General features: G+C 45.5%; 1 non-coding gene across 1 annotated transcript; it reads right to left on the reverse strand.

Annotated features, from left to right (window-relative positions):
- Positions 1–485: 485 nt before the first annotated feature.
- Positions 486–641, reverse strand: LOC123100959 (5.8S ribosomal RNA). Its single transcript, XR_006448566.1, has one exon. It is a non-coding gene; the product is annotated as a 5.8S ribosomal RNA (ribosomal RNA).
- Between the last annotated feature and the right edge of the window lie 11,810 nt (positions 642–12,451).

The raw sequence follows: 12,451 nt of genomic DNA on the forward strand, positions 1-12,451 counted from the left end.
ACCGCGCCTCCGCCGCCCTGCTCCCCTGCCAGCGCAGCGCCCTGCTGCTGCCGCGCGGCCCCTGGCTACCGGCGCTCGCGCCTGCGAGCCCCATGGCTCTGCTCCGCTCCACCCCGTTAACCCGCGCCCGTTAGCGCCCAACCCTCTATGCCCCTCTGGGCCACTGCCAAACGGGGCCCACGCCCAGAATGTTTAAAAAATGAAATGAATGAAAAAAAAATTAAATAAATAAACAATAACTAAATAGTTAATTAAAGAATTAATTAACTTAATTAATCTTGTTTAATTAACCTAATTAGCTAATTAACTTAATTAACTTTTGTTAATTATCTAAGCAGTCAATGATAGTGGGACCCACACGTAAGTTTGACTAAGTCAACAGGACTGTTGACTGCTGACCGTGTAGTTGACCCAGTCAACGGGCCCCATCTGTCAGTTTGACCCACTCAACACCTCTGTTGACTGGTTGGGAGCGAGTTTTGGCGTGACGCCCAGGCAGGCGTGCCCTCGGCCGAGTGGCCTCGGGCGCAACTTGGATTCAAAGACTCGATGGTTCGCGGGATTCTGCAATTCACACGAGGTATCGCATTTCGCTACGTTCTTCATCGATGCGAGAGCCGAGATATCCGTTGCCGAGAGTCGTGTGGATTAAATAGCTTTGCAACACAAGGGACGGCTAGCAAGCTAGCCATGCCCCCGGGTTAGGCACAGTGTTCCTTGACGCCTTCGGCGCCGTGGGTTCTTTTACCCCAAGCCCCCACCCACTCCGAGGAGGGGAGGTGGTCGAGGCATTGGCCGAGCGACGGACAGTGCCGTCGCCGACGGATTGGATGACGCATGCACGGTCTGTTTTGGTCAGGGTCACGACAATGATCCTTCCGCAGGTTCACCTACGGAAACCTTGTTACGACTTCTCCTTCCTCTAAATGATAAGGTTCAATGGACTTCTCGCGACGTCGGGGGCGGCGAACCGCCCCCGTCGCCGCGATCCGAACACTTCACCGGACCATTCAATCGGTAGGAGCGACGGGCGGTGTGTACAAAGGGCAGGGACGTAGTCAACGCGAGCTGATGACTCGCGCTTACTAGGCATTCCTCATTGAAGACCAACAATTGCAATGATCTATCCCCATCACGATGAAATTTCCCAAGATTACTCGGGCTTGTCGGCCAAGGCTATATACTCGTTGAATACATCAGTGTAGTGCGCGTGCGGCCCAGAACATCTAAGGGCCTCACAGACCTGTTATTGCCTCAAACTTCCGTCGCCTAAACGGTGATAGTCCCTCTAAGAAACTAGCTGCAAAGGGATGGCTCCGCATAGCTAGTTAGCAGGCTAAGGTCTCGTTCGTCATGTTGACGTTATGATGACGTCAGCAAACACTATTCAGGATAATGTTGATTTAAAATAATTAAATAAATCCTAAAAATGATTTAAATCTTTTAAAAGTAATATAAAATAAACCGTAGCTCGGATGGAAAAACTTTGTACATGAAAGTTGCGCAGAACGACGAGACGAATCCGAATACACAGCCCGTTCGTCCGCCACACATCCCTAGCATAGCAAACACGCAACTTTCCCCCTCCGGTTCATCTGTCCGAAAACGCGAAACACCGGGAATACTTTCCCGGATGTTTCCCCCCTTCGCCGGTATCACCTACTACCGCGTTAGGGCACACCTAACACCGCTCATTGTCTTGTCATGCATCGTCATGCATATGTTTGCTTTTATATTTATTGTTTCTTCCCCCTCTTCTCTCGCTAGACACCGAGACCGACGCCGCTGCTACCCAGTACGACTACGGTGTTGACGACTCCTCCTTGCCAGAGCAACCAGGCAAGCCCCCTCGATCACCAGATAACGCCTATTCCGTCTCTCTACTGCTTGCATTAGAGTAGTGTAGCATGTTACTGCTTTTGTTAATCCTATTCTGCTGCATAGCCTATCATTGTTGCTACAGTTGTTACCCTTACCTGCAATCCTAAATGCTTAGTATAGGATGCTAGTATTCCATCAGTGGCCCTACACTCTTGTCCGTCTGCCTTGCTATACTACTGGGCCGTGATCACTTCGGGAGATGATCACGGGCATATGCTATATACTTTATACTGTTACATTACTTATGATACTGTTCGGAGATGGGGGCCGAACGGGCAGGTGGCTCCATCCTGGTAGAGGTGGGCCTGGGTTCCCGATGGCCCCCGACTGTTACTTTGTGGCGGAGCGACAGGGCAGGTTGAGACCACCTAGGAGAGAGGTGGGCCTGACCCTGGTCAGCGTTCGCGGATACTTCAATTAACACGCTTAACGAGATCTTGGTATTTGATATGAGTCTGGCCACTGGCCTATACGCACTAACCAACTACGCGGGAACAGTTATGGGCACTCGATGTCGTGGTATCAGCTGAAGCCTTCGTGACGTCAGCGACTGAGCGGCGCGCGCCGGATTGGACCGTAAGCCTGCTCTTGTATTAAGGGGGCTAGTTCTGCTTCCGGCCGCCCACGCAACGTGCAGGTGTGCAATGGGCGATGGGCCCAGACCCCTGCGCCATAGGATTTAGACCGGCGTGCTGACCTCTCTGTTGTGCCTAGGTAGGGCTGCGACGTGTTGATCTCCCGAGGCCGGGCATGACCCAGGAAAGTGTGTCCGGCCAAAGGGGATCGAGCGTGTTGGGTAATGTGGTGCACCCCTGCAGGGAAGTTTATCTATTCGAATAGCCGTGTCCCTCGGTAAAAGGATGACCCGGAGTTGTACCTTGACCTTATGACAACTAGAACCGGATACTTAATAAAACACACCCTTCCAAGTGCCAGATATAACCCGGTGATCACTCTCACGAGAGGATCGCCGGGTAGGATTATGCTAAGCGATGCTACTTGGTGAACTTACCAGCTACTCTCTTCTACATGCTGCAAGATGGAGGCTGCCAGAAGCGTAGTCTTCGACTAGCTATCCCTCTCTTATTCTGGCATTCTGCAGTTCAGTCCACCGATATTGCCCCTTTACACAGATAACCATGCATAAGTAGTGTAGATCCTTGCTTGCGAGTACTTTGGATGAGTACTCACGGTTGCTTTTCTCCCCCTTTTCCCCCCTTTCCTTTCTTCCTGGTTGTCGCAACCAGATGCTGGAGCCAGACGCCACTGTCGACGACGACTCCTACTACACTGGAGGTGCCTACTACTACATGGAGGCCGCTGACGACGATCAGGAGTAGTTTAGGAGGATCCCGGGCAGGAGGCTTGCGCCTCTTTCGATCTGTATCCCAGTTTGTGCTAGCCTTCTTAAGGCAAACTTGTATAACTTATGTCTGTACTCAGATATTGTTGCTTCCGCTGACTCGTCTATGATCGAGCACTTGTATTCGAGCCCTCGAGGCCCCTGGCTTGTATTATGATGCTTGTATGACTTATTTTACTTTTTAGAGTTGTGTTGTGATATCTTCCCGTGAGTCCCTGATCTTGATCGTACACGTTTGCGTTTATGATTAGTGTACGATTGAATCGGGGTGTCACAAGTTGGTATCAGAGCCGACTGCCTGTAGGAATCCCCCTTCCACACTCCTTGGCCGAAGTCGAGTCTAGACATTACAAAACTTTTATTAACATGGCTGTGTGCCTTATGGGCCCACGTCGCCATTGGGTGGTATTAGGATCTTTTATTCCTCGTCTATACTCTAGGATTCTAATCTCTCTTCTATTCGGGTTAAATGATTTTCTAAAAATCTAACTTTAGGTTCTCGAAAACACTTTCCCCGGAGAGCCCCTTCAGTCCAGATGATCGCCGGCTGCACGAGAAGATTTCGAAGTTACTCTCCGATATTCTCTCAAGACTTTGTGCCCGTTGCTTTTGCAATTCCCTACCACCCAAAATATCCCTATGGATAAATACATACACCCGTCGTTCTTACTTTTATTCCTAGTTGATCTTGTTATTACAAGATACCCCAAAATTCTCTCTATTGTTCCGAAAATACTTTGTGCTTACTGCCTTGCAGTTCCTTGCCATCTGAATGACCCTGCGGATAATTTCTCGCACTTACCGAGTATCCACTCATCCCAAGTTGATTCATGTGTTATGCAACAGTCTTCGAAATACCATTCGATCTTCCGAAAATCCTGAGTAGCCTATTGCTCTTGAAATTCTTGCTTGCTTGCATTATGGTTAATCCAATAAGTCTCGTAATCTTATTGGCATCCCTTGTCATTATCATTTTGATTCCGTTGATCCAATATGATGTGAATGCTCTCAATCCTCAATCAGATCCTAGAATCCATCCTTCTGGCTCAGTGTCATTTTAAACATGAGCCGGATCTCGACCAATCAAATTGCCATCGATTATTCCCCTGTTGGAAATATGCCCTAGAGGCAATAATAAATGGTTATTATTATATTTCTTTGTTCATGATAATCGTCTATTGTTCATGCTATAATTGTATTGTCCGAAAATCGTAATACATGTGTGAATACATAGACTACAACGTGTCCCTAGTAAGCCTCTAGTTGACTAGCTCGTTGATCAACAGATAGTCATGGTTTCCTGACTATGGACATTGGATGTCATTGATAACGGGATCACATCATTAGGAGAATGATGTGATGGACAAGACCCAATCCTAAGCATAGCATAAAAGATCGTGTAGTTTCGTTTGCTAGAGCTTTTCCAATGTCAAGTATCTTTTCCTTAGACCATGAGATCGTGCAACTCCCGGATACCGTAGGAGTGCTTTGGGTGTGCCAAACGTCACAACGTAACTGGGTGACTATAAAGGTGCACTACGGGTATCTCCGAAAGTGTCTGTTGGGTTGGCACGGATCGAGACTGGGATTTGTCACTCCGTGTGATGGAGAGGTATCTCTGGGCCCACTCGGTAATGCATCATCATAATGAGCTCAATGTGACTAAGGCGTTAGTCACGGGATCATGCATTGCGGTATGAGTAAAGAGACTTGCTGGTAACGAGATTGAACAAGGTATTGGGATACCGACGATCGAATCTCGGGCAAGTAACATACCGATTGACAAAGGGAATTGCATACGGATTGATTGAATCCTCGACACCGTGGTTCATCCGATGAGATCATCGTGGAACATGTGGGAGCCAACATGGGTATCCAGATCCCGCTGTTGGTTATTGACCGGAGAGGCGTCTCGGTCATGTCTGCATGTCTCCCGAACCCGTAGGGTCTACACACTTAAGGTTCGGTGACGCTAGGGTTGTAGAGATATATGTATGCGGAAACCCGAAAGTTGTTCGGAGTCCCGGATGAGATCCCGGACGTCACGAGAGGTTCCGGAATGGTCCGGAGGTGAAGAATTATATATAGGAAGTCAAGTTTTGGCCACCGGGAAAGTTTCGGGGGTTACCGGTATTGTACCGGGACCACCGGAAGGGTCCCGGGGGTCCACCGGGTGGGGCCACCTATCCCGGAGGGCCCCGTGGGCTGAAAGTGGAAGGGAACCAGCCCTTAGTGGGCTGGGGCGCCCCCTTGGGCCTCCCCCCATGCGCCTAGGGTTGGGAACCCTAGGGGGAGCTTCCCCCTTGCCTTGGGGGGCAAGGCAACCCCTTGCCCCCTTTGGCCGCCGCCCCCCCTTGGAGATCCCATCTCCCAGGGCCGGCGCCCCCCCAAGGGGCCTATATAAAGGGGGGGAGGGAGGGCAGCAAGCTACAGCCTTGGGCGCCTCCCTCCTCCCCTGCAACACCTCTCTCTCTCTCTCGCGGAAGCTCGGCGAAGCCCTGCCGGAGAACCGCTACATCCACCACCACGCCGTCGTGCTGCTGGATCTCCATCAACCTCTCCTTCCCCCTTGCTGGATCAAGAAGGAGGAGACGTCGCTGCACCGTACGTGTGTTGAACGAGGAGGTGCCGTCCGTTCGGCACTCGGTCATCGGTGATTTGGATCACGGCGAGTACGACTCTGTCATCCACGTTCATTGGAACGCTTCCGCTCGCAATCTACAAGGGTATGTAGATGCACTCCCTTCCCCTCGTTGCTAGTATACTCCATAGATGCATCTTGGTGAACGTAGGAAAATTTTAAAATTATGCTACGATTCCCAACAGTGGCATCATGAGCTAGGCCTATGCGTAGTTACTATGCACGAGTAGAACACAAAGCAGTTGTGGGCGTTGAGTTTGCCAATTCTTCTTGCCGCTACTAGTCGTTTCTTGTTTCGGCGGCATTGTAGGATGAAGCGGCCCAGACCGACCTTACACGTACGCTTACGTGAGACAGGTTCCACCGACTGACATGCACTAGTTGCATAAGGTGGCTAGCGGGTGTCTGTCTCTCCTACTTTAGTCGGAACGGATTCGATGAAAAGGGTCCTTATGAAGGGTAAATAGAAATTGGCAAATCACGTTGTGGTCATACGTAGGTAAGAAAACGTTATTGCTAGAAACCTACAAACCACGTAAAAACTTGCAACAACAATTAGAGGACGTCTAACTTGTTTTTGCAGCAAGTGCTATGTGATGTGATATGGCCAGAAGATGTGATGAATGATATATGTGATGTATGAGATTGATCATATTCTTGTAATAGGAATCACGACTTGCATGTCGATGAGTATGACAACCGGCAGGAGCCATAGGAGTTGTCTTTATTATTTTGCATGACCTGCGTGTCATTGAATAATGCCATGTAATTTACTTTACTTTGTTGCTAAATGCGTTAGCCATACAAGTAGAAGTAATCGTTGGCGTGACGACTTCATGAAGACACAATGATGAAGATCATGGTGTCATGCCGGTGACGAAGATGATCATGGTGCCCTGAAGATGGAGATCAAAGGAGCATGATGATATTGGCCATATCATGTCACTATTTGATTGCATGTGATGTTTATCATGTTTTTGCATCTTATTTGCTTAGAACGACGGTAGTAAGTAAGATGATCCCTTATAATAATTTCAAGAAAGTGTTCACCCTAACTGTGCACCGTTGTGAAGGTTCGTTGTTTCGAAGCACCATGTGATGATCGGGTGTGATAGATTCTAACGTTCGAATGCAACGGGTGTTGACGAGCCTACACAGACATGGCCTCGGAACACACGCAATACACTTAGGTTGACTTGACGAGCCTAGCATGTACAGACATGGCCTCGGAACACGGAGGACCGAAAGGTCGAGCATGAGTCATATAGAAGATACGATCAACATGGAGATGTTCACCGATCTTGACTAGTCCGTCTCACGTGATGATCGGACACGGCCTAGTTAACTCGGATCATGTTTCACTTAGATGACTGGAGGGATGTCTATCTGAGTGGGAGTTCATTGAGTAATTTGATTAGATGAACTGAATTATCATGAACTTAGTCTAAAATCTTTACACTATGTCTTGTAGATCAAATGGCCAACGTTGTCCTCAATTTCAACGCGTTCCTAGAGAAAACCAAGCTGAAAGATGATGGCAGCAACTATACGGACTGGGTCCGGAACCTGAGGCTCATCCTCATAGTAGCCAAGAAAGATTATGTCTTAGAAGCACCGCTAGGTGATGCACCAATCCCACAGAACCAAGACGTTATGAACGCTTGGCAATCACGTGCTGATGATTACTCCCTCGTTCAGTGCGGCATGCTTTACAGCTTAGAACCGGGTCTCCAAAAGCGTTTTGAGAAACATGGAGCATATGAGATGTTCGAGGAGCTGAAATTGGTTTTCCAAGCTCATGCCCGGGTCGAGAGATATGATGTCTCCGACAAGTTCTTCAGCTGTAAAATGGAGGAGAATAGTTCTGTTAGTGAGCACATACTCAGAATGTCTGGGTTGCACAACCGCTTGACTCAGCTGGGAGTTAATCTCCCGGATGACGCGGTCATTGACAGAATCCTCCAGTCGCTTCCACCAAGCTACAAGAGCTTTGTGATGAACTACAATATGCAGGGGATGGAAAAGACCATTCCTGAGGTATATTCAATGCTGAAATCAGCGGAAGGGGAGATCAGAAAAGAACATCAAGTGTTGATGGTGAATAAAACCACTAAGTTCAAGAAGGGCAAGGGTAAGAAGAACTTCAAGAAGGACGGCAAGGGAGTTGCCGCGCCCGGTAAGCCAGTTACTGGGAAGAAGTCGAAGAATGGACCCAAGCCTGAAACTGAGTGCTTTTATTGCAAGGGAAGTGGTCACTGGAAGCGGAACTGTCCCAAATACTTAGCGGACAAGAAGGCCGGCAACACCAAAGGTATATGTGATATACATGTAATTGATGTGTACCTTACCAGTACTCGTAGTAGCTCCTGGGTATTTGATACCGGTGCGGTTGCTCATATTTGTAACTCAAAACAGGAACTACGGAATAAACGGAGACTGGCGAAGGACGAGGTGACGATGCGCGTCGGGAATGGTTCCAAGGTCGATGTGATCGCCGTCGGCACGCTACCTCTGCATCTACCCACGGGATTAGTTTTAAACCTCAATAATTGTTATTTAGTGCCAGCTTTGAGCATGAACATTGTATCTGGATCTCGTTTAATTCGAGATGGCTACTCATTTAAATCCGAGAATAATGGTTGTTCTATTTATTTGAGAGATATGTTTTATGGTCATGCCCCGCTGGTCAATGGTTTATTTTTGATGAATCTCGAACGTGATGTTACACATGTTCATAGTGTGAATACCAAAAGATGTAAAGTTGATAACGATAGTCCCACATACTTGTGGCACTGCCGCCTTGGTCACATTGGTGTCAAGCACATGAAGAAGCTCCATGCAGATGGACTTTTGGAGTCTCTTGATTACGAATCATTTGACACGTGCGAACCATGCCTCATGGGTAAGATGACCAAGACTCTGTTCTCCGGAACAATGGAGCGAGCAACCAACTTATTGGAAATCATACATACCGATGTGTGCGGTCCAATGAGTGTTGAGGCTCGCGGAGGATATCGTTATGTTCTCACTCTCACTGATGATTTAAGTAGATATGGGTATGTCTACCTAATGAAACACAAGTCTGAAACCTTTGAAAAGTTCAAGGAATTTCAGAGTGAAGTTGAGAATCAACGTGACAGAAAAATAAAATTCTTACGATCAGATCGTGGTGGAGAATATTTAAGTCACGAATTTGGTACACACTTAAGGAAATGTGGAATAGTTTCACAACTCACGCCGCCTGGAACACCTCAGAGAAATGGTGTGTCCGAACGTCGTAATGGCACTCTATTGGATATGGTGCGATCTATGATGTCTCTTACCGATTTACCGCTCTCATTTTGGGGTTATGCTTTAGAGACTGCCGCATTCACTTTAAATAGGGCACCGTCTAAATCCGTTGAGACGACACCGTATGAATTATGGTTTGGGAAGAAACCTAAGCTGTCGTTTCTAAAAGTTTGGGGATGCGATGCTTATGTTAAGAAACTTCAACCTGAAAAGCTCGAACCCAAATCGGAAAAATGCGTCTTCATAGGATACCCTAAGGAAACTATTGGGTATACCTTCTACCTCAGATCCGAAGGCAAGATCTTCGTTGCCAAGAACGAGTCCTTTCTGGAGAAGGAGTTTCTCTCGAAAGAATTGAGTGGGAGGAAAGTGGAACTTGATGAGGTGATAGTCACCCCTTCCGAACCGGAAAGAAGCGCAGCGCGGGAAAATGTTCCTGTGGTGCCTACACCGACTGGGGAGGAAGTTAATGATGATGATCATGAAGCTTCGGATCAAGTTACTGAACTTCGTAGGTCCACAAGGACACGTTCCGCACCAGAGTGGTACGGCAACCCTGTCCTGGAAATCATGTTGTTAGACAATGGTGAACCTTCGAACTATGAAGAAGCGATGGCGGGCCCGGATTCCGACAAATGGCTAGAAGCCATGAAATCCGAGATAGGATCCATGTATGAAAACGAAGTATGGACTTTGACTGACTTGCCCGATGATCGGCGAGCCATAGAAAACAAATGGATCTTTAAGAAGAAGACGGACGCGGATGGTAATGTGACCATCTACAAAGCTCGACTTGTCGCTAAGGGTTATCGACAAGTTCAAGGGGTTGACTACGATGAGACTTTCTCACCCGTAGCGAAGCTGAAGTCCGTCCGAATCATGTTAGCAATTGCCGCATACTATGATTATGAGATATGGCAGATGGACGTCAAAACGGCATTCCTTAACGGCTTCCTTAAGGAAGAGTTGTATATGATGCAGCCGGAAGGTTTTGTCGATCCTAAGAATGCGAACAAAGTATGCAAGCTCCAGCGCTCAATCTATGGGCTGGTGCAAGCATCTCGGAGTTGGAACATTCGCTTTGATGAGATGATCAAAGCGTTTGGGTTTACACAGACTTATGGAGAAGCCTGTGTTTACAAGAAAGTGAGTGGGAGCTCTGTAGCATTTCTTATATTATATGTGGATGACATATTATTGATGGGAAATGATATAGAATTCTTGGAAAGTATAAAGGCCTATTTGAATAAGTGTTTTTCAATGAAGGACCTTGGAGAAGCTGCTTATATATTAGGCATCAAGATCTATAGAGATAGATCAAGACGCCTCATTGGTCTTTCACAGAGTACATACCTTGACAAGATATTGAAGAAGTTCAGTATGGATCAGTCCAAGAAGGGGTTCTTGCCTGTATTGCAAGGTGTGCAATTGAGCAAGGCTCAATGTCCGACCACGGCAGAAGATATAGAAAAGATGAGTGTCATCCCCTATGCCTCGGCCATAGGGTCTATTATGTATGCTATGCTGTGTACCAGACCTGATGTAAACCTTGCCGTAAGTTTGGTAGGAAGATACCAAAGTAATCCCGGCATGGAACACTGGACAGCGGTCAAGAATATCCTGAAGTACCTGAAGAGGACTAATGTAACATCCCAAAATTCTAAATTTTGGAATGTTATAATAAACAGATAGATTGGATTGATTGTTTGATTGATTGACGGAAAGTGAGTGGAATTCGAAATCTTTTGAAAGTTAAATGAGAGGGAATAAAAGGACTTTCCCAAACTTTCATTTTGCTTTTATGATCTCCATGAATTCAAATTCTTTTCATCACAAAACCCTCGAGAGAAGATGACATGACTTCTTCCATTTATTTAAATGACAAGGGGTGTTGAAAAATATTTGAATTCCATTTGAAAATATTTTTCCAATTCTGAAACTTTATGCAACTCAATGATTTTCACGAGAGAAGATAAAATGACTTCTTCAAAACATATGAAATAGAGTTGGGAGTTTCAAAGGATTAAATTCAAAGTCCCATTGAAATTATTTTTCCAATATTGGACTTATTTGAGTTTTATTCAAATTATTTTTCTCCAAAATAAAAATATACAGAAAATAGGGTAACATGATTCCCTACATCAGAAAATTGGATAGAAATAAATTTAAAATCATTTTGGTATTTAAAAAATGATTTTTATTGGATTTTATTAAGGCAGTAGCACCTTTTGCTTTATTTAAATTTGTGAGGATTTTATTTGACTTTACAAAAATGTTCATATTGTAGAAAATCTTTTTCTGAAAATTTTGATATATAAGATGCCTATATAAAATTTTAATTTATTTTCTTTATCCGGTTTTCCTTTTGTTTCAATTTTAAAAAAAACTGTACATGCGGCCCATAGTTATTTACCTCCCACACGCGTAGCATAGTGGCAGCGGGCGCCTCATTTGTTTTTCCCTCTCCTAAATGGGCCAGGCCCAGCCATCCTTTTTATTTTTCTACTTAGGCCGATTTTTGATTTAAAAAAAACTGCAGTGTACGCGTGCGCGCGCAGCTGGCCCGTGGTGCTTTTAGCCCATGCGTTTCCCGTTTATTTTATTTGTTCGTCTACGTTTAGTCCCACATTGCCTAGTCTTTAACCCCTAAACCTCCTTCCCACCTATAAATATAGACCCATAGAGCCTCCAAAAATTATCCATTGCGGGTTAAATCAATATTTTGGTTTGACTAGCTAAAAATATATTTCTCCTCTCCGGCGGGACTTTTGGAAGTTGTCTCCATACTTCGAAGTCGTTTTTTCTATACTTATAAAGTTATTTTTATTCGTTCTCTGTATTTATACGTTAGATCTAGAATTATTTTATCCGTAGTTATTTTTTTCTTCTTCTGTAAATCAGCTTGGCCCTGATTTTTTAAATAGCCATAACATTTTACTCGTTCATCCAAATTAGATGAAACCAGCGTCTAAAGTTTCGTCTTGTTTTCACCTATCCGGTGAACCTGTCACATCAATTTTTTTTAATTTTCAAATTTCGAAATTTGTTTCATAGTCAAATTTCTTTTGATCATATCTTTTTATCCGTACCTCCGTTTTCGATGAAACCAACGCCCACTTTTTCGTTACGATCCCTCCAGTTAAACAACTTAAACATGTTTTTGAAAGTTTTAAAATTTGATTTCAAACAGATTTGTATTTGAACTTATTTTGTTCATAACTTAAGTTTCGTAGCTCCCATTTAGTTGATTCTTTTTGCAAATCGAAGCTCTTGAC

The sequence above is a fragment of the Triticum aestivum genome, chromosome 4D (genome assembly GCF_018294505.1).
Source record: "Triticum aestivum cultivar Chinese Spring chromosome 4D, IWGSC CS RefSeq v2.1, whole genome shotgun sequence".
NCBI lineage: Eukaryota > Viridiplantae > Streptophyta > Magnoliopsida > Poales > Poaceae > Triticum > Triticum aestivum.